The 22,525-nt window shown below is 48.5% G+C and overlaps 1 protein-coding gene across 1 annotated transcript in view; it reads left to right on the top strand.

Annotated features, from left to right (window-relative positions):
* The window catches only part of LOC139262994 (prenylcysteine oxidase-like), an 80,478-nt gene that overhangs the window by 52,396 nt on the left and 5,557 nt on the right, over positions 1 to 22,525 (top strand). The window lies entirely within an intron of this gene.

Raw genomic sequence — 22,525 nt, 5'->3', positions numbered from 1 at the left:
CTAAAAATCATGGTTTAAAAAGTAGTATTAAAACACTCTTACCTAAACGCACGCAGCATTCGAAATAAAGTAAATGAGTTGACGGCAAAAAACATTACAAATGGGTATGATTTGCTGGCCATTACAAAAACGTCGTTGCAGGGTGGCCAAGACTGGGAATTAAACAATACTGAGGTATCTTGACAATTCGGAAGGATGGACAAGAAGGGAAAGGAGGTGGGGTAGCTCTGTTAATAAAGGATGATAGGGCAGTTGTTAGAGATGATATTGGCTCTAATGAACAAAATGTTGAATCATTGTGGGCGGAAATGAGAGATAGGGGAAAAAGTCACTGGTGGGCGTAGTTTATAGGCCTCCAAATAATAACTTCACGGTGGTGCGGACAATAATCAAGGGGATAATAGAGGCATGTGAAAAAGGAAAAAGAATAGGGGATTTTAACCTACATATCGATTGGTCAAATCAAATCGCACGGGGTAGCCTGGAGGAGGAATTCATAGAATGCATATGGGATTGTTTCTTAGAACAGTATGTTACAGAACCTACAAGGGAGCAAGCTATCTTAGATCTGGTTCTGTGTAATGAGACAGGAATAATAAACGATCTCCTCATAAAAGATCCTCTTGGAATCAGTAATCACAGTATGGTTGAATTTGTAATTCAGATTGAGGCTGAGGAAGTAGTGTCTCAAACGAGCGTACTATGCTTAAACAAAGGGGACTACAGTGGGATGAGGGCAGAGTGAGCTAAAGTAGACTGGGAACACTGACTAAACGGTGGCACAATTGAGGAACAGTGGAGGACTTTTAAGGAGCTCAACAAAAATATGAGGTCATCCACCTTGGGAAAAAAAAAGTAAAAGGGAATATTATTTGAATGGGGAGAAATTACAACATGCTGCGGTGCAGAGGGACCTGGGAGTCCTTGTGCATGAAACTCTTTTGAGTTTACCTGCAAAAACATAAACATTAAAACCATGCCACCCGACCTGGGTGACACAGCAGACATTTTCAAGGCCCCCTTTTTTTTTTAATTATTTTTTTTTTTTTTGGTGGTTTTTTTGGGGCGCTAAAATCAAATTTTCCAGTGCCCCCTATAAAAGGGGAGGGGGACACTAAAAGCACCGGCAATGAAAACAAATTAAACTTTAAAACGTAAAATCAAATTAAAATTTGGTTGCCGGGCGTGATGATGCACTCCAGTCCCTCCGGTGCCCACCTCTCGCGGAAGGCCGCGAGCGTACCGGTGGACACCGCATGCTCCATCTCCAAGGACACCCTGAACCGGATGTAAGAGCGGAAGAGAGGCAGGCAGTCAGGTTGAACGACCCCCTCGACCGCCCGCTGCCTGGACCGGCTGATGGCACCCTTGGCCGTGCCCAGGAGCAGTCCTACGAGGAGGCCCTCGGACCTACCCGCTCCCCTCCGCACAGGGTGCCCAAAGATCAGGAGAGTGGGACTGAAGTGCAGCCAGAATTTCAGGAGCAGCCCCTTTAAATAATGGAACAGGGGCTGCAACCTTGTGCACTCAATAAAAACATGGAACACGGACTCCTCCAGACCGCAGAAATTGCAGGCGGCCTGGGAGTCCGTGAACCGGCTTAAAAATTTGTTGCACGGCACTGCTCCGTGCACCACCCTCCAGGCCAAGTCCCCGATGAATAGTGGGAGGACCCCTGCGTAGAGTGCCCTCCATCGGGGATCCCCGCCTCCTCCGGACGGCAAGATGGTACGCCATGGCGTGTCCGGACGGCCGGCGAGGATGGCAAAGTTGAGGGTGTGCAGGAGCAGCCCGTACAGGAAACCCCTCCGCGCGGAACTGAAAGGCACGGAGGGGATTTCCCCGAGGCGGCTCAAGTTGTGAGGCGCCGGCCCCCGAGGGAGGTTCCGGGGTTTGGCACCGATGAGGAATTCCGTCCGGACGGGGGTCAGTTCGGACGGGATCTCCCCACGTGCTTGAGCCTCCTCGATGCACCTAACGGAGTCAGGGCCCAGAGCTGTTTTTAGCGACTCGATGGCATCGGCCGCGTGGCGGACGTTGGCAGAATTTAGGCGCCGCGCCAGCGTGTCTGGCGCCATCCAGCCCGCTCCTCCGCCATCGAGCAGGTCCCTGACCCTGGTCACCTCACCAGCCACAGCCCTCTCTTCCGACCGCCACATAAAACCTCGGCCGTGGAGATACGGATTCCCGAGCAGCGGTTCCTGCAGGACAGCCGCCACTCCAGCCGGCGGAGAGCTGCGCTTGGTGGAGACTTTGTTCCAGACCCTGATGAGTTCCCTGTAAAAGACAGGCAGCTCCCGGAGGGCGGTCCTGGCACCCCCCAAGTTCACAAACAGGAGCTGCGTGTCATAATTGAGGTCGCGCTGCTGGCGGAAGAAATACCTCGCCAGAGCACACCACCTAGGAGGGGGCTCGACGTAAATGTATCTCTGCAGAGTCTGAAGACGGAAAGTCGCGATCTGGGCGCTGACGCACACCAACGACTGACCACCCTCCTCAAGCGGGAGACTCAAGACCGCGGCAGAGACCCAGTGCTTCCTGTTGTTCCAGAAGAAGTCCACCAGCTTCTTCTGTATCTTGGCGACAAACGCAGGGGGAGGGGTCAAAGTGACCAGCCGGTACCACAGCATTGCGGCCACCAGCTGGTTTATGACTAGCGCTCGACCCCTGTAGGACAGCACTCGGAGCAGTCCTGTCCAGCGCCCTAGGCGAGCGGCGACCTTGGCCTTCAGCTCCTGCCAGTTCGCCGGCCAGGCTCCCTCGTCGGGGCTAAGGTAGACTCCCAGATAGAGGAGATGGGTCGTGCTCCAGGCAAAAGGCCTGAGCTCCTCCGGCAGGGAGTCCACCCGCCACTGACCCACCAGGAGTCCGGAACATTTCTCCCAGTTGATCCTGGCGGAGGACGCGGCCGAGTAAATCTCCTGGCACTCACGCATCCTCCGCAGGTCAGCGGGATCCTCTACCGCGAGGAGCACGTCATCGGCGTAAGCCGAGAGGACGACCTCCACGCCCGGCCCTTGCAGAGCCAGTCCCGTCAACCTCGTCCGCAAGAGGCGCAGGAAAGGCTCCACGCAAACGGCGTATAACTGGCCGGACATGGGGCATCCCTGGCGCACCCCTCTCCTAAAGCGAAGGGGCGCCGTCAAGGACCCGTTAACCTTAATCAGACACACCGCGGCGGCGTACAAAAGTCGGATCCGGGCGACGAAATGCGTCCCGAACCCGAAAGCGCGCAGAGTTCCGAGCAGATAGTCGTGATCCACCCTGTCGAACGCCTTCTCTTGGTCGAGGGATAGGAAGGCGACCGACAGACCAGCCTCCTGGGAACAATGGATGAGGTCCCGGACCAGATGGATGTTATCGTGGATTGTCCGGCCCGGGACCGTGTAGGACTGGTCGGGGTGGATCATGTGGTCCAGCACGGCACCAAGGCGAGCAGACATCGCCCTGGCGAAGATTTTGTAGTCCGTGCTGAGGAGGGAGACCGGGCGCCAGTTCTTAAGGAGGCGGAGATCGCCCTTCTTAGGCAGCAGGACGATGACTGCCCTGCGCCAAGAGAGGGGCATCTCCCCGGTCGCCAGACTTTCCCCCAGGACCCGCGCGTAGTCGCTCCCCAGGACGTCCCAGAACGCCTCCTTGTGCATGAAATCCCCAAAAAAAGTTAGTTTGCAGGTGCAGCAGGTAATCAGGAAGGCGAATGGAATGTTGGCCTTCATTGCGAGAGGGATGGAGTACAAAAGCAGGGAGGTCCTACAGAACATAAGAACATAAGAATTAGGAACAGGAGTAGGCCATCTAGCCCCTCGAGCCTGCTCCGCCATTCAATAAGATCATGGCTGATCTGGCCGTGGACTCAGCTCCACTTACCAGCCCTCTTCCCGTAACCCTTAATTCCCTTATTGGTTAAAAATCTATCTGTGACTTGAATACATTCAATGAGCTAGTCTCAACTACTTCCTTGGGCAGAGAATTCCACAGATTCACAACCTTCTGGGAGAAGAAATTCCTTCTCAGCTCGGTTTTAAATTGGCTCCCCTGTATTTTGAGGCTGTGCCCCCTAGTTCTAGTCTCCCCTACCAGTGGAAAAAACCTCTCTGCCTCTATCTTGTCTATCCCTTTCATTATTTTAAATGTTTCTATAAGATCACCCCTCATCCTTCTGAACTCCAAGGAGTAAAGACCCAGTCTACTCAATCTATCATCATAAGGTAACCCCCTCATCTCCGGAATCAGCCTAGTAAATCGTCTCTGTACCCACTCCAAAGCCAGTATATCCTTCCTTAAGTAAGGTGAACAAAACTGCACGCAGTACTCCAGGTGCGGCCTTACCAATACCCTATACTGTTGCAGCAGGACCTCCCTGCTTTTGTACTCCATCCCTCTCGCAATGAAGGCCAACATTCCATTCGCCTTCCTGATTGCCTGCTGCACCTGCAAACTAACTTTTTGGGATTCATGCACAAGGACCCCCAGGTCACTCTGCACCTCAGCATGTTGTAATTTCTCCCCATTCAAATAATATTCCCTTTCACTTTTTTTTTCCCAAGGTGGATGACCTCACACTTTCCGACATTGTATTCCATCTGCCAAACCTTAGCCCATTCGCTTAACCTATCCAAATCTCTTTGCAGCCTCTCTGTGTCCTCCACACAACCCGCTTTCCCACTAATCTTAGTGTCATCTGCAAATTTTGTTACACTACACTCTCTCCCCTCTTCCTGGTCATCTATGTATATTGTATATATGTGGTCCCAGCACCGATCCCTGTGGCACACCACTAACCACCGATTTCCAACCGGAAAATGACCCATTTATCCCGACTCTCTGCTTTCTGTTCGCCAGCCAATTCTCCATCCATGCTAATACATTTCCTCTGACTCCGCGTACCTCTATCTTCTGCAGTAACCTTTTGTGAGGCACCTTATCGAATGCCTTTTGGAAATCTAAATGCACCACATCCATCGGTACACCTCTATCCACATGCTCGTTATATCCTGAAAGAATTCCAGTAAATTAGTTAAACATGATTTCCCCTTCATGAATCCATGCTGCGTCTGCTTGATTGCACTATTCCTATCTAGATGTCCCGCAATTTCTTCCTTAATGATAGTTTCAAGCATTTTCCCCACTACAGATGTTAAACTAACTGGCCTATAGTTATCTGCCTTTTGTCTGCCCCCTTTTTTAAACAGAGGCGTTACATTAGCTGCTTTCCAATCCGCTGGTACCTCCCCAGAGTCCAGAGAATTTTGGTAGATTATAACGAATGCATCTGCTATAACTTCCGCCATCTCTTTAATACCCTGGGATGCATTTCATCAGGACCAGGGGACTTGTCTACCTTGAGTCCCATTAGCCTGTCCAGCACTACCTCCCGAGTGATAGTGATTGTCTCAAGGTCCTCCCTTCCCACATTCCTGTGACCAGCAATTTTTAGCATGGTTTTTGTGTCTTCCACTGTGAAGACCGAAGCAAAATAATTGTTTAAGGTCTCAGCCATTTCCACATTCCCATTATTAAATCCCCCTTCTCATCTTCTAAGGGACCAACATTTACTTTAGTCACTCTTTTCCGTTTTATATATCGGTAAAAGCTTTTACTATCTGTTTTTATGTTTTGCGCAAGTTTATCTTCGTAATCTATCTTTCCTTTCTTTATTGCTTTTTTAGTCTTTCTTTGCTGTCGTTTAAAATTTTCCAAATCCTCTCGTTTCCCACTAACCTTGGCCACCTTATACGCATTGGTCTTTGATTTGATACTCTCCTTTATTTCCTTGGTTATCCACGGCTGGTTATCCCTTCTCCTACCGCCCTTCTTTTTCACTGGAATATATTTTTGTTGAGCACAATGAAAGAGATCCTTAAAAGTCCTCCACTGTTCCTCAATTGTGCCACCGTTTAGTCAGTGTTCCCAGTCTACTTTAGCTCACTCTGCCCTCATCCCACTGTAGTCCCCTTTGTTTAAGCATAGTACGCTCGTTTGAGACACTACTTACTCACCCTCAATCTGTATTACAAATTCAACCATACTGTGATCACTCATTCCAAGAGGATCTTTTATGAGGAGATCGTTTATTATTCCTGTCTCATTACACAGGACCAGATCTAAGATAGCTTGCTCCCTTGTAGGTTATGTAACATACTGTTCTAAGAAACAATCCCGTATGCATTCTATGAATTCCTCCTCCAGACTACCGTGTGCGATTTGATTTGACCAATCGATATGTAGGTTAAAATCCCCCATGACTACTGCCGCTCCTTTTTCACATGCCTCCATTATTCCCTTGATTATTGCTCGCCCCACCGTGAAGTTATTATTTGGGGGCCTATAAACTACGCCCACCAGTGACTTTTTCCCCTTACTATCTCTAATCTCCACCCACAATGATTCAACATTTTGTTCATTAGAGCCAATATCGTCTCTCACAACTGCCCTGATATCATCCTTTATTAACAGAGCTACCCCACCTCCTTTCCCTTCTTGTCTATCTTTCTGAATTGTCAGATACCCCTGTATGTTTAATTCCCAGTATTGGCCACCCTGCAACCATGTTTCTGTAATGGCCACCAAATCATACCCATTTACTTTATTTCAAATGCTGCGTGCATTTAGGTAGAGTGTTTTAATCCTAGTTATTAAACCATGATTTTTAGTTTTGACCCCTCCTGCAGCCTCTTTATATTCAGTGGCCCTTTTTGTTTTTTGCCATGTGTTTCTCTGCCCTCCACTTTTACTCATCTCCTTTCTGTCTTTTGCTTTTGTCTCCTTTTTGTTTCCCTCTGTCTCCCTGCATTGGTTCCCATCCCCCTGCCATATTAGTTTAACTCCTCCCCAACAGCACTAGCAAACACTCCACCTAGGACATTGGTTCCGGTCCTGCCCAGGTGCAGACCGTCCGGTTTGTACTGGTCCCACCTCACCCAGAACTTGTTCCAATGCCGCAGAAATTTGAATCCCTCACTACTGCACCACTGTTCAAGCCACGTATTCATCTGAGCTATCCTGCGATACCTACTCTGACTAGCACGTGGCACTGGTAGCAATCCCGAGATTACTACTTTTGAGGTCGTACTTTTTAATTTAGCTCCTAGCTCCTTAAATTCGTCTCGTAGGACCTCATCCCTTTTTTTACCTATGTCGTTGGTACCAATGTGCACCACGGCAACTGGCTGTTCTCCCTCCCTTTTTAGAATGTCCTGCACCCGCTCCGAGACATCCTTGACCCTTGCACCAAGGAGGCAACATACCATCCTGGAGTCTCGGTTGCGGCTGCAGAAACACCCATCTATTCTCCTTACAATTGAATCCCCTATCACTATCGCTCTCCCACTCTTTTTCCTGCCCTGCTGTGCAGCAGAGCCAGCCACGGTGCCATGAACTTGCCTGCTGCTGCCCTCTCCTGATGAGTCATCCCCCTCAACAGTACTCAAAGCAGTGTATCTGTTTTGCAGGGGGATGACCGCAGGGGACCCCTGCACTACCTTCCTTGCACTGCTCTTCCTGCTGGTCTTCCATTCCCTAGCTGGCTGTGGACCCTTCACCTGCGGTAAGACCAATTCGCTACACGTGCTACTCACGTCATTCTCAGCATCGTGGATGCTCCAGAGTGAATCCACCCTCAGCTCCAAATCCGCAACGCGGTCCGTAAGGAGCTGGAGGCGGATACACTTCCCGCAGATGTAGTCGTCAGGGACACCGGAAGTGTCCAAGTTCCCACATGGTACAGGAGGAGCATATCACGTGACCGAGCTCTCCTGCCATGACTTAACCCTTAGATACACTTAATTTGGCAACAACTATGCTAACAGGTTACTTACGGATATAAAAAAGAAAAAGAAAAGCTACTTGCCAATCACTTACCCCTTTGGCTGTGATGTCACCTTTTGATTTCTTTCTACTTCTTTTTTGCTTTTTCTCCCGGCTGGAGCTGCACAAGCTGGGCCTTTATAGGCCTCACCACGCACCTCGAGCTCCTGCCGCCGCCTCTCGCTGCCACTGGGCCTTTATAGGCCTCACCAACGCCACGAACTCCCACCTCTCGGACTCCCGCCGCCTCTCGCTGCCGCTGGGCCTTTATAGGCCTCACCAACGCCACGAACTCCCGCCTCTCGGACTGCCCAAAAGCTTACGGCTTTTAGTTCTATCGAGCCCCCTGAAGAGCTGTTGAAAACCACGGGTTAGAGTTTCTACCTCACGTCGCCCATCTATGCCCAAAACGGACCTCTATCGCCCATTTTGAGCACAAAGTGGAAACTTGGCCCAAAATATTGCCGGAAAAACAGGTGCCTAAGTTTCCACTTTGTTCGCCCACACAAGGCCCATCCCAAGTTTCGGCACCTAGCATGCACTTCGCTGGGCAGATGCAAGGCCCAAAAGAGTGCTGAAAAATAGTTGCTTTTTCAGGGCCTAAGAGAAGGAAATGGGCACTACGGATGCCATTTTGAACTTCGGAGGAAGGGTGGAGAATTAGTTGTGAGTCATTTTAGAGAGTAAAATTGAAGAGAATTGTACTCAGAAATTTGGGACAGGGAATAAATAGGTATTATCAACTTATTTATGCTAAATAGTTTTCATATATTGGAATTATTTTGTAAATAGCTTTTACATAGTGAAGTTATTTAATGATATTGTTGGGGCCTATCAAACTGACTGGTACACAGCTTAGAGAGGGCAGAGTACAGTGATTAGAGAGTATAGAGTAGAGATTATTAAAATTAGTGAAAATAATTATCGACGGTGATGGGGCCCATGCTTTCCCTGCCTTTAATTGCAACTGCTCACACACTGGTTACTGAAAGGATCAATTGAAGAGGTGGCACAGTAATGCGTAGACGGAGACGAAGTCAGAGGAGGAGATCGTATAGCCAACGAAGGTACTTGGAGAAGCAATCTTACCTGAACTTGTCTGAAAATGCTTGTCTTCGGAGGCTGCGATTCTGGAAGGAGGTCATCGATGAGATATGTCAACTCGTCAAGGGTGATCTGCAGCCTTACAGCACCCTCAGAACTGCACTGTCCGTTGAGGTGAAGGTTACTGCTGCCCTAGCCTTCTACGCATCGGGATCTTTTTAGGTTTCAGCTGGCGACATCTGCCATATCTCTCAGCACGCTACACACTGCTGCATTCGACAGGTGACTGAAGCCCTTTATGCTCGCAGGATGGACTTCATAAGCTTCCCAATGATCGAGAGGGCTTTGGGTTTCTCGAGAGTAGCAGACACCCCCAAGGTGCAGAGAGCAATAGACTATACGCACATTGCCCTGAAAGCATCCTTAAAGAATGCGGAGGTGTTTCGTAACAGAAAGGGGTTCCACTCACTAAATGTGCAGCTTGTTGTCGACCACAATCAAACAATCATGACAGTAAATGCTACATTTCCTGGCAGCATCCATGATGCGCACATCCTACGTGAAAGTGCTATCCCTGACCTTTTTGCCAATCAGCCAGAAGGTCACGGTTGGATGCTGGGGGATAAAGGATATGGCCTTGCCAGTTGGCTCATGACCCCTCTGCGTAATCCTGTCACTGAAGCACAGAGACGGTATAATGAAAGTCACATAGCGACTCGCAACATCGTTGAAAAGACAATTGGAGTCCTAAAGCAGTGCTTCAGATGCCTGGATCATTCGGGAGGCAGCCTCCAGTACCACCCTGATCAGGTAGCAGAGTTTATTGTGGTGTGTTGCATGCTGCATAGCCTAGCTATAAAGAGAGGGCAAATAATGCCAGATCATGCTGCAGGTCCACCTCCAGAAGGAGATGAGACAGAAGAGGCAGCCGGCGAGGATGAAGAGGAGGAACAGGCAGGAGAGGGCGAGGGTATAGGGGAGTTTAATCAGCATAGCGATCTAGCACCGGTACCACCACACCTTTCCCGAAGACCAGTAGCCAGTGGCAGTTACACGGCCGCTAAGCTTTTGCATCAGCAGCTCATTAATTAAATCTTCGCATAAACTATTATTAGAAACATAGAAACATAGAAAATAGGTGCAGGAGTAGGCCATTCGGCCCTTCGAGCCTGCACCGCCATTCAATGAGTTCATGGCTGAACATGCAAATTCCGTACCCCATTCCTGCTTTCTCGCCATACCCCTTAATCCCCCTAGTAGTAAGGACTACATCTAACTCCTTTTTGAATATATTTAGTGAATTGGCCTCAACAGCTTTCTGTGGTAGAGAATTCCACAGGTTCACCACTCTCTGGGTGAAGACGTTTCTCCTCATCTCGGTCCTAAATGGCTTACCCCTTATCCTTAGACTGTGACCCCTGGTTCTGGACTTCCCCAATATCGGGAACATTCTTCCTGCATCTAACCTGTCTAAACCCGTCAGAATTTTAAACGTTTCTATGAGATCCCCTCTCATTCTTCTGAAGTACCCCAGTGAATACTAGCCCAGTTGATCCAGTCTTTCTTGATATGTCAGTCCTGCCATCCCAGGAATCAGTCTGGTGAACCTTCGCTGCACTCCCTCAATAGCAAGAATGTCCTTCCTCAAGTTAGGAGACCAAAACTGTACACAATACTCCAGGTGCGGCCTCACCAAGGCCATGTACAACTGATATTCAAACGTTCAATTACAGTTACGGTTAATCAAAAGTTTCATTTCCGTGGGGAAACCGAATAAACAAACAAATATGCCTGAAAAACTGTACGTTGTAAAACTATAAATGTAACTGAGAGAAGGTACAAAAGTTGTAGAAAACATTTTTTTTTATTAAGAAACAAATTTTTTTTTAAGAACCCTCCCTCCAACCCCCGACCCCCCACACCAACCCACCCTTCCCTCAAATCCCCAAAACATTAGAAGAAGAAATTGAACATTTAAGTAATGATAACAAGTGACCATTTAAATATTGATAACAAGTGCCCAATTTAATAAGAATAACAAGAGAATACTAAAGTGATAACAAGTGAACATTTATGTAACAACGGAACTATTGAAAAGCACTCCCCCCTCCCTACCTACAGCCACATTTCCTTCCAGATCCTGTCCCACCCCGTGTTCGCATCCCACCTGCCCGTTTTGGTCTCCGCACACCGACACCAAGACGTCGTGCAGAGTGGGATGTCAAGACTTCCTGCCGTGGTGGACGTAACGGAGCGGAAGCAGAAGCCTCAGGCTCTACTTCCGAGTCAGGTGGAACTGTGTGCTTGGGGTCTCGCTGCGAGTGGACACGACACCTTGGGGTGCAGCGCCGTGTCCAGCCAGCAATGCATGTCCTAGGGCATTTGTTGCGCTATCTGCTCCCTGATCGCCTCCAACGTCTCCCGAGCAGTCTGTGATTGCTCAGAAGACCAGCTGGAGAAGCGCGAGTAGAACTCGCTCCAGGTTGTGGAGAACTGGCTCCAATTGGCTGAGAAACCCGCAAGCCCCTGGATAAGGTCGCGACCGTCTCCCTGCACAGGGATAGTAAGCTCCCCGTCTGGTCCTCCGTGGCAGGCGAGTGCATATCACGCTGACCGGACCACCGTGGGGTCAGTGTGTGCGATGTCACGCGTCTTGGTGCCACCACCTGCACACTGTTTGGTCCCAGTGCCTCATCTGTCTCAAAAGAGATAGCCGCAGGTTGTTTTCCCCCCCCAAAAAAAAATCTCCTATTCTTCCTCCTCTTCTCTCCTCCTCCTGCTCACGCACAGCAGCAGCAGGAGTCTGCACTGGCTCCTCCTCTGGCTCTTCCTCGTGGGAGGTTCCTGAAGGTTCAGTGGACTTGTCCGCTGACTCCACTGATACTTGCTGACCTTTGAAAGACAAATGGAATTTATAAACAACGTTTAACAATTCAAATCAATTCATCTGAGTTTTTCAAGAACTCAAAACATTACCATTAGCCCTTATGCACAAGCGCTCACCAGGCCTAATATGACCTCATTTGAAGATCAATAGTATAACTCAATTAAATATCAAATTAAAGTATCATTGCATAGGATTACCTGCATAACAAATATTTACTATTGATTCACACATTGCACAATGCATAGTTCTCATTACTCACGTGACTCTAGGGTAGGTTCGGCCACACCACGGGTTGTGACCGAACGGCTTTCTGGCCCCACCAAGGCCACTGCAAGCTCCTCGTACGCATTGAGCAACTGCAGCATGGCACAGCCCCCGCCCGTCCTGGGTTGCTCGCGTTGGTTGATAGATATCTTCTTCATTAATAGATAAGGTAACATTGCACGGCATAAGCAAATGGATTTGGCAATAAACATTTAAGACTGACTGATTTATAAGTTAAATTACAAGTTTGTACTACATTGCATAGGAATAAGATATTTCATACTGTAACATTCAAATTTATGTTGCGGTGTATAAATGTAATCATCATTTAATCCTTATTTAGTTATGTTTAAAGATTACGAGATAACATTGGAGATTCTAATTAGTATTTCCATACATCATTAAATAATAAATATGGATGATTTCAAATATAAATTTCATCTTACTCTTGCAGCCGCCAGTAGACTGTTCCATTTTTTGCGGCATTGGTGCAGTGTCTGCACTTCACGTCGGCAATCTCTGCTCAAATCCTCCGATATGCACGGGGTGGAGGTTTCCCATGCCCACCCCGTGTCGGATCCTCCCACCTCGTGCTAACAATGTTAACGAGGGCCTCATTGGCCTCCTCGCTGAAGGGCTTGGCCCTTCGCCTTTCGACTGATCCCTCCATTGTTTAAGTTGAATTAAGGGTAGTATTTTTCTCTGGTAAGTGCTTTGTCAAATCCCTGCTTCCTTTCTCCACTCTCTCTCTCCCAGACCCACACAGAGCTTCTGAGCATGTGTGAAGACCCCTGACCCCTCAAAACGCAGGAAAGAGCATCAACCTGAAAAAAAAATCAACCTGCACATGCGCAGTAATGCATTGCTAGGGAAGCTTTTTTTTTCCATTCACTTCTGTTTTCTTTGGGCGATCGTGAGATCGCCGAGAAATCACATCGCCCATTTGACATCGCCGGGGTAAGGCCGAGTGGAAAATCGCCGAAAAAAAATGGCCTTGAGCCGACGATCAGCACGCCTTTTTTTCGGCCTTAGCCACCAAGTGGAATATCTAGCCCCATGCTTCTTTATACACCATATTTTGCTTACATCAAAGTACATGTCCTACATATGACCTCATGAAGTAGCTGTTCCTGAACCTTTGGAAAACAGTATATTTGCTTAAATAGTTGTAGTTGTTTAGTTCAAAGCTACTTATCTCAAACAAGTCTTCCTCACACAACTCCTTTTAAAGAGTAGATTTATTATGTTACCTTTCTATACTATAGTTAATGGGTTCCTCTGCCTAAATTATTACACTAACCACTGAAGTCCGGTTCACCCATCACCCCTGTGCTCACTGACCAACATTGGGTCCTCGTTAAACAATGCCTTGATTTTTTAAATTCTCATCTGTTTTCAAATCCCTCCCTGGCCTTGTCTCTCCCTATCTCTGTAGCCTCCACCAGCTCTAAAACCCTCTGAAATGTCTGCGCTCCTCTAATTCTGACCTCTTGTACATTCCCTGATTTTAATCACTCCACCATTGGCAACCATGCATTGAGCTGCCGAGACCCTAAGCTCTGGAATTCCCTCCCAAAACCTATCCACCTCTCTATACCTCTCTCCTTTTTAAGATGCTCCTTGAAGTGACTACACGTCAAAAAGTACTTCATTGGCTGTAAAGCACCTTGGGATGTCCGGTGGTCATGAAAGGTGCTATAGAAATGAAGTTTTTTTCCTTCCCTTTTAAAACCTACCTCTTTGACCAACATTTGGTCATCTGCCCAAATATCTACTAATGTGGCTTTGTGTCAAATTTTGTTTGATAATACTCCTGTGAAGCGCCTTGTGACATTTCACTACGTTAAAGGTGCTATATAAATGCAAGTTGTTCTACTTTAATCACTCAAACTTGATGTCTTCCCAGTCACATTTCTTTGCACAAGCATTTCTCGAGATATTGGAAGCAGAAGATAAACCATGCTTTCTTCTCACGATATTTCAAAGCCATCCTATTTTTCTTGGAAAGTTTGTTACTCCAAGATACAAAGATGTTCAAATGTTAACCCTTAACTCTCTAGGATATCCAACAGCTGCATCGTAGCAGCCAAGCCAATAGCCTCCAGAGGTGGGCTAGATCTTTCAGCCCTGCAGATAGAGGGGGTTCACCTGAGTACAAAGCACGGTGGGGGGTGGAAGGAAGGAAATAAATGTTGAAAGTTGCAAACAAAAAATGAACCTTTCCATGTAAAGTTTTAGCAGCACATTTGCTTAGTTAACTATAGGTGTAAAATAATTGATTTTTAGGCATGAATATCTTGTTCAGGCAGTGACTTGTTAACCAATGTAGGGGGAACATGTAAGAAATTTAAACTTCATTTTAGTCCATGGCCATCGTTCTTTGTTCCTTTCCAGTTGATTCCCTCATCTCCCAAACAAGTTGACTCTTTGGGGGCTGGTTCTACAGCCGCAATCACCTTCTGGCACCTCACCCAGGCGGCAATCCTTTATATGGGAGTTTTGATATTTGACTGACAGCTATTTGACTCCAAGAGGCATCAGAGCTGACGTCTCTTTTGCTTTCACCCGATGTACCACACAAAGTCACTGGATTCTGAGAACAAAGTGGAAACCCAGGTGAACTGACGCCAATTATAATTCCCCAAACCCCAGCACTGCTAAGATCAGCTAACTCACCACAGACAAGACATCAAATCTGAGACAGACCTTTTTGGTCTCTGTGGGCTATTCATTCAGGGGAGGCCTTACAACAACTTATATTTATATAGAACCTTTAATGTAGTGTTATCAAACAAAATTTGACACCTGGTCACGTAAGGAGATATTCGGGCTGACGATTAAAGAAGTAAGTTTTAAGGAGGGTCTTTAAAAGAGGCACGAGATCGGAGAAGTTTATGGGGGCAATTCCAGAGCTTTAGGGCCTTGGCAGCAGTGGTGGAGCAATTAAAACTAAAATAAGTTGTGTAGTATCGTGGTTCAAAGTACAGGCAAATTGATAACCTCAATGCATCATCATCATCATCATCATAGGCGGTCCCTCGAAATGAGGATGACTTGCTTCCACGCCAAAAAAAGGATGAGTTCACAGGTGTTTCAATGAAGGACCCGAACTATATCCTCAAGAGTGGAAGATGCCTGTGCGTGGATTTTTTTAATGTGTGGTGGCCATTGCACACCAGCCACCACACGGGCTTGACAGAGCTAGGTCTTGGTCCAGTGGCAAGGATTACCCAAGACGACTGGAGACCAGCTCTGCTGCACGGACCTAGTGTGCACACATATCGCAGTGTGGGCTGGCCCATGCTGCCCCTGAACTGACGCCTCCCCTGGGCCCCAATCACATCCCTCCAGTCTCTCACTGCTCCTTCGCCCCGACCTCGCCGCTCCTGCTGTACCTGCCCACACTCTAATCACCGATCTGGATCTTGCTGATGTCACTCTTCGCTGCCGTCACCCTCCTGCACCAGCTCGCGCTGCTCCCTGAAGTGGTGTGCCTCCATGCTTCTCCCGAGGCCGCCGCACCTCCGCTCCTTTTCAGGCCCTGACCTTCCGCTAGTGTTATCATGCAGGTCAGGGCCTCCATGCTGTTCAATGCATAGTACTGCTGACTGGAAGGATTTGTATTCTCACTTCCAATTCCGACAGGACAACATCCTCATCTCAGCGTGCTGTTAGGGGTGGTGTCCAGTGAATGTCTGTTCTTCTCCATTGAGGTGGGGTGGCGGGGGCAGGGAAACAATGAAAGAAGTACTAACCTCTAACCAGTCAAGACTAGCATTGGCAAACAGTTAGTTTGTGACAAAGTGTCAGCGGGCTAAGGAGAGGGAAGGGTTGGGAACCATGAAATGGCAGTGGTCTGAAAGCAGGTCATGTGCCGAGGCCATTCACTGAATGTATGGGATTCATAGACCGAGAGAGAAAACAGAAAGGAGAGAGAAATGCTTGACCTGCACGGACATTATTGTGTTCCTAACACAGATGAGACTGCACACAGGGAGGTTAAAGTAACAGTGACCTCAGTCTTTAGGAAGACACTCCAGAGTCAGGAACAGGCCTTAGGGGCTGGCTTATATACAGTGCTCCCAAGGGATGCTGGGATCCCTTGGGACTTCAGGGGATGCACTCCCTGGTGGCAGAACATGGGAGTGCATGCTTTACAGATGCACAATATCACTGCCCGCCCCCCCCCACCCCCCCAAAGTCAAAGTGAAAACTATTTACAAGGTGAGACGGTCGGGAGCCTTTCTTTCCCGGGTGGACCGCCTCGGTAAAAATGTCTGTTCTGGTGTGTTGGCTGTGCCCTCGCTGGGCTGGTATGTTGTTGGCCCTGCAGGGTGAGCCTGGCCTTGCTGGGCTGTTGGCCGTCATGGGTTCGATTTCCTTGTCCGGGGTGGTGTCGTTGATCCTTTGGGTGTGTGTTGTGGGCTCGAAAAAGGTGGTGTCTGCTGTGGGTTGTTCAGGGCAGTCTGTGAACCGCAGCCTCGTTTGGTTCAGGTGCTTTCTGCAAATTTGTCCATTATCTAGTTTGACAACAAATACCCTACTCCCTTCTTTAGCTATCACCGTGCCCGTGATCCACTTGGGACCATGTCCATCGTTTAGCACATTCACAGGGTCATTCAGATCAATTTCCCGTGACACAGTGGCGTGACCATCGTTTACATTTTATTTCTGCCGCCTGCTCTCTACCTGATCATGCAGGTTGGGGTGAACCAGCGAGAGTCTGGTTTTAAATGTCCTTTTCATGAGTAGCTCAGCCGGGAGCACCTCTGTGAGCGAGTGGGGTCTCGTGCGGTAGCTGAGCAGTACTCGGGACAGGCGGGTTTGGAGTGAGCCTTCTGTGACTCGTTTAAGGCTCTGTTTGATTGTTTGTACTGTCCGCTCTGCCTGCCCATTGGAGGCTGGTTTAAACAGGGCCGAGGTGACATGTTTGATCCCATTGCAGGTCATGAATTCTTTAAATTCAGCACTGGTGAAACATGGCCCGTTGTCACTGAACAGTATGTCAGTCAGGCCGTGGGTGGCAAACATGGCCCTCAGGCTTTCAATGGTGGCGGTGGCGGTGCTTCCCGACATTATTTCACATTCAATCCATTTTGAAAAAGCATCCACCACAACCAGGAACATTTTACCGAGAAACGGGCCCGCATAGTCGATATGGATCCTTGATCATGGTCTGGAGGGCCAGGACCACAAACTTAGTGGTGTCTCTCTGGGCGCGTTGCTCAACTGAGCACACACGCTGCATTGCCGTACAGAGGACTCTTAAGTCAGAGTCGATACTGGGCCACCACACGTGGGATTTGGCTATCGCTTTCATCATTACTATACCCGGGTGTGTGCTGTGGAGATCCGAGATGAGCGTCTCCCTGCCCTTTTTGGGTAGCACTACGCCGTTACCCCATAACAGGCAGTCTGCCTGAATGGACAGCTCGTCCTTTCGCCGCTGGAACGGCTTGATTAGCTCTTGAATTTCAACGGGGATGCTGGCCTATCTCCCATGCAGTACACAGTTTTTTTTTTACTAAGGACAGCAGAGGATCTTGGCTGGTCCAAGTCCTAATCTGGCGGGCCGTGACAGGTGATTTATCATTTTCAAACGCTTCCATGACCATCAACAAGTCTGCGGGCTGCGCCACCATCAAGAAGTTTGCAGGCTGCGCCATTTCCACCCCCGTGGTGGGCAATTGGAGCATCCGCACAGTTCTCTGTGCCTGGCCTGTGGCTAATGGTATAGTTATACGCTGATAGCGTGAGTGCCCACCTTTGTATGCAGGTTGAGGCATTAATATTTATCCCCTTGTTTTCAGCGAATAGGGATATGAGGGGCTTGTGATCGGTTTCCAGCTCAAATTTGAGGCCAAACAGGTACTGATGCATTTTCTTTACCCCGAACACACACGCTAATGCCTCTTTTCTCAATCATGCTGTAGGCCCTCTCGGCCTTAGACATGCGCCTGGAGGCATAGGTGACGGGGTGCAACTTACCCGCAACGTTGGCTTGTTGTAATACACACCCGACTCCGTACGACAACGCATCACATGCTAGCACAAGTCTTTTGCACAGGTTATACAATACAAGCAGCTTGTTGGAGCATAAAATGTTTCTGGCTTTCTCAAAAACAACTACTTGTTTTTTTTTCCCATACCCAGTTCTCACCTTTGCACAATAACACATGAAGGGGCTCTAAGAGGGTGCTTAACCCCGGTAGGAAGTTACCAAAATAGTTGAGGAGTCCCAGGAACGACTGCAGCTCTGTGACGTTGTGTGGCCTAGCGCATTCCTGACAGCCTCTGTCTTGGCGCCTGTGGGCCGAATGCCATCCTCCGCGATCTTTCTCCCCAAAAACTCCACTTCTGTTGCCATGAAGACGCATTTTGACCTCTTCAGCCGCAGCCCTACGCGATCCAGTCGCTGGAGGACCTCCTCCAGGTTTTGTAGGTGCTCGACGGTGTCCCGACCCATGACCAATATGTTGTTGTGAAAAACCATCATGCGTGGTACTGACTTGAGTAGGCTCTCCATGTTTCTCTGGAAGATCGGTGCAGCCGACCGAATTCCAAACGGGCATCTGTTGTCAATGAACAGTCACTTGTGTGTGTTGATGCAGGTGAGGCTCTTCGAAGACTCCTCCAGCTCCTGCGTCATGTAGGCCGAAGTCAGGTCGAGCTTACCTCCTGCCAGCGTCGCAAATAGGTCGTCTGCCTTAGGTAGCGGGTATTGGTCCTGTAGCGAGAAACGATTAATAGTTACTTTATAATCGCCGCAAATCCTGACCGTGCCATCACTTTTGAGTACTGGAACAATCGGGCTGGTGCGCTCGCTGAATTCCACTGGGGAGATGATGCCCTTGCGTTGCAGCCTGTCCAGCTCGATTTCCACTCTCTCCCTCATCATGTGAGGTACCGCTAGCGCTTTGCGGTGAATGGGTCATGCCTCTGGGACCAACTGGATACGCACCTTCGCCCCGGAAAAGTTTCCAATGCCTGGCTCAAAAAGGGAAGGAGGCCTCATCGACATGTGATAGCGCTAGGATGTCATCCCAGTTCCAGGGGATTTTGACCAGCTAGCTGCTTCCAAGCAGTGTGGGGCCATCGCCCGGGACAATCCAGAGTGGCATTTCATGCATCATGCCCTCGTAGATGACCTTGACCATGATGGCACTGCCCAGGACAGTGATGAGCTCTTTGGTGTACGTTCTCAGTTTCGTGTGGATGGGGCTCAGGGCTGGTCTGAGTGCCTTGTTGCACCACAGTCTCAAACATCTTTTTACTCATGATGGATTGGCTAGCGCCAGTGTCCAGTTCCATGGCTATGGGTAAGCCATTCAATTTTACATTTGGCATTATAGATCGACATTTCGTCTCAAATGTGTGCACCCCGTGTACTTCAGCATCTGCCTCCTCTCGCTCAGGCTTGAAATTGCTTTGATCCACCATGGACCGATCTTCCTCTGCCACGTGGTGGTTAGCAGGTTTTGCAGAGCTTGCAGCTTGTCTGCAAGCTCATTGCAGGTGCCCCATTGTTCCACAGCTCTTGCAAACATACCCTTTGAAGCGGCATGAATAGGCTGAATGGAAGCCTGCACAACACCCACAAGGTGTGACTTGCCTTGCATTCATCCATTGTTGCGGACTCTGAGTCATATGGGTCACCTGAGGCCTGCTGGCGGTTGCAGACTCGTGGTTTCTGCCCTATACATTTCTGCTCGCAAACACAGTTCCAGTTAATTTATGAACATTGCTAACACTTGTGTGCTGAGAGATTTGTTTGGTGTTATCACTGGTGGACATAAACGCCTGTGCTATCACAATGCCCTTACTGAGGGTCGGTGTCTCTACAGTCAAAAGTTTTCATAGGATGGTCTCGTGGCCAATACCCAGTACGAAAAAGTCTCTGAGCATTTGCTCCAGGTAGCCATCAAACTCACATTGTCCTGCAAGTCACCTTAGCTCGGCGACATAGCTCGCCACTTCCTGACTTTCAGATCGCTGGCACATGTCGAACCGATACCTCGCCATCAGCGCGCTCTTCCTCGGGTTAAGATGCTCCCGAATCAGTGCACACAGCTCCTCATATGACTTATCTGTGGGTTTCACGCGAGCCAGAAGATTCTTCATGGGCTGTAGGTCGGTGTCCTGCAGACCGTGAGGAGGACTGCTCTCCTTTTTGCAGTGCTTCCTTCTCCATCCAGCTCGTTAGCTACAAAGTACTGGTCTAGCCGTTCGACGTAGGCTTCCCAGTCCTCATCCACCAAGAACTTCTCCAGGATGCCCAGTGTGATGCATCTTTGCGTTGGATTCGTATACTCGTCGTCAGTTATTGTGTTCCTAACACAGATGAGACTGCACACAGGGAGGTTAAAGTAACAGTGATCTCAGTCTTTATTAAGACACTCCAGTGTCAGGAACAGGCCTTAGGGGGCTGGCTTATATACAGTGCTCCCAAGGGATGCTGGGATCCTTTGGGGCTTCAGGGGATGCACTCCCTGGTGACGGAACATGGGAGTGCATGCTTTACTGATACACAACAGACATGTTCACTTTTAACCAGCTATATTTCGAAGACAAACTATTTTACACACTATTCTTGGCTCCATTAAACAGACCTGCATTGTTTTCAAACACTGGTTGGTACTCTTTCAAAGACTTCTTCCCTCCCCACCCTGTTTACATATGTGCTCTTGTCTGGTAAAAACACTCTTGGCTCTATTCAGTATCTTGCTTAATGGAGCGGGAAGATGAAACAGCGCATTGGTACAAAGGCACCACAGCGCTGGATTGTAGAATGTGTGTTCACCCTGGATATTTCCACACTGCAAGTTCCCCTTGTGCACCACATTATCAGGATTATCAGGAAGAGGTGTTAACTGAGGTCCAATTGCCTTTTCACAAGGATGGAGCTGTCCAGGGACATCCTCATGCACATTCAAGCAACTGGCTGAAGAACTAGTGATATTACTGTCAGAACCCGAGCACTCTTCTGCTTATCATATCAGCTAGGGAATGTGAAGGGTACCCTAAAATGGAGATAGAGAGAGCTTTTATTAAAAAATGTATGTGTTCCCCACTATGGAACTAGATCATAGAGAACAGAAGGTTAAGGTTCATTTTGTGGTTTTGTTAGGGGTGCTAAAATAGACCCCAGAATCCTTGGGTTAATGAAAGGAAAGAACAAAAGGGAAGGTCTGTGATAGGGTGGAAGACAGGAGTGATTAAATAACAAAAGTTATGATGGTACAAAGCAAAAGGAGACAGTAATGGGACAAGTAAAGAAACAAAAGATAAGTCAAGAAGAGGTGTAAATGGGAATGGCAGAAAAATCAATAGCCGCCATGTGGAAAAAATAGTGGCAGAGGTTATGGCCTGAAATTGTTGAACTCGATATTGGTCCAGAAGACTGTGAAGTGCTTAATCGAAAGATGAGGTGCTGTTTCTCACGCTTACTTTGAGCTAACATTTCAGCTTTGTTCGAACAGTGTAAGAGGCTGAAAATGGAGAGGTCACAGTGGGAGTGGACCGGAAGCTTGGGGTCATGCTTATGGACTGAACCGTGGTGTTCCGCAAAGTGGTCACCTAATCTGCATTTAGTCTCCACAGTGTACAGGAGACCACATCGTGAGCAGCGAATACAGTATACCAAATTGCAAGAAGTACAAATAAATCGCAGTTTCACCTGAAAGGAGTGTTTGGAGCCCTGGACACTTGGGAAAGGAGGAGGTAAAAGGGCATGTGTTGCACCTCCTGCGTTTGCATGCGAAGGTGCTGTGGGGAGGAGGTGTTGGGGGTGATTGAGGAGTGGAGCAGAGTGTCATGGAGGAAGTGGTCCCGTCAATGCTGAAAGGGGAGGGCTGTTAGCTGGTGGGATCAAGCTGGAGGTGATGGAAATGGCAGAGGATGGATGATCTGCTGAATATGGAGGCTGGTGGGGTGAAAGTGAGGACAAGGGAACCCTATCGTGAGTCCGGGAGGAAGGGGAAGGGGTGAGAGCAGAAGTGCGGGAAATGAGAGGGACACAGTCATGCACCATGTCCACCACAGTAGTGGGGAATCTTTGGTTGATCGGAAGCACTACTATGGAAGGTGGCATCATTGGACCAGATGCGACGGAGAAACTGGGAGAATGGAATAAAGTCCTTGCACGAAGCAGGGTGGGAGGAAGTATCGTCATGGTAGCTGTGGGAGTCAGTGGGCTTGTAGTGGATGTTTGTCAATAGCTTATCCCCAGAAATAGAGACACAAGTCAAGGAAGGCAAGGGAAGAGTCCGAGATGGACCTTGTGAAGGTGAGGGAAGGATGGAAATTGGAAGCAAATTAAATGACATTTTCTAGTTCACGGCACCAATAGTCGTCAATGTACTGGAAAAAGAGATGAAGGAGGGGACCCGAATAGGTATGTACTTATAGGTCAGCTTGACTCAGTTATTAACATTCTTGTTGCTTGAGTCAGGTTATGATTCAACTTACATTCCAGGTCTTGAACACGTTAAGCGAGGCTGGCATTTCTAAACTGTACTGAGTGCT

This window comes from Pristiophorus japonicus, chromosome 4, assembly GCF_044704955.1.
Source record: "Pristiophorus japonicus isolate sPriJap1 chromosome 4, sPriJap1.hap1, whole genome shotgun sequence".
NCBI classification, from domain to species: domain Eukaryota; kingdom Metazoa; phylum Chordata; class Chondrichthyes; family Pristiophoridae; genus Pristiophorus; species Pristiophorus japonicus.
This window is presented reverse-complemented; position numbering and strand designations above follow the sequence as displayed.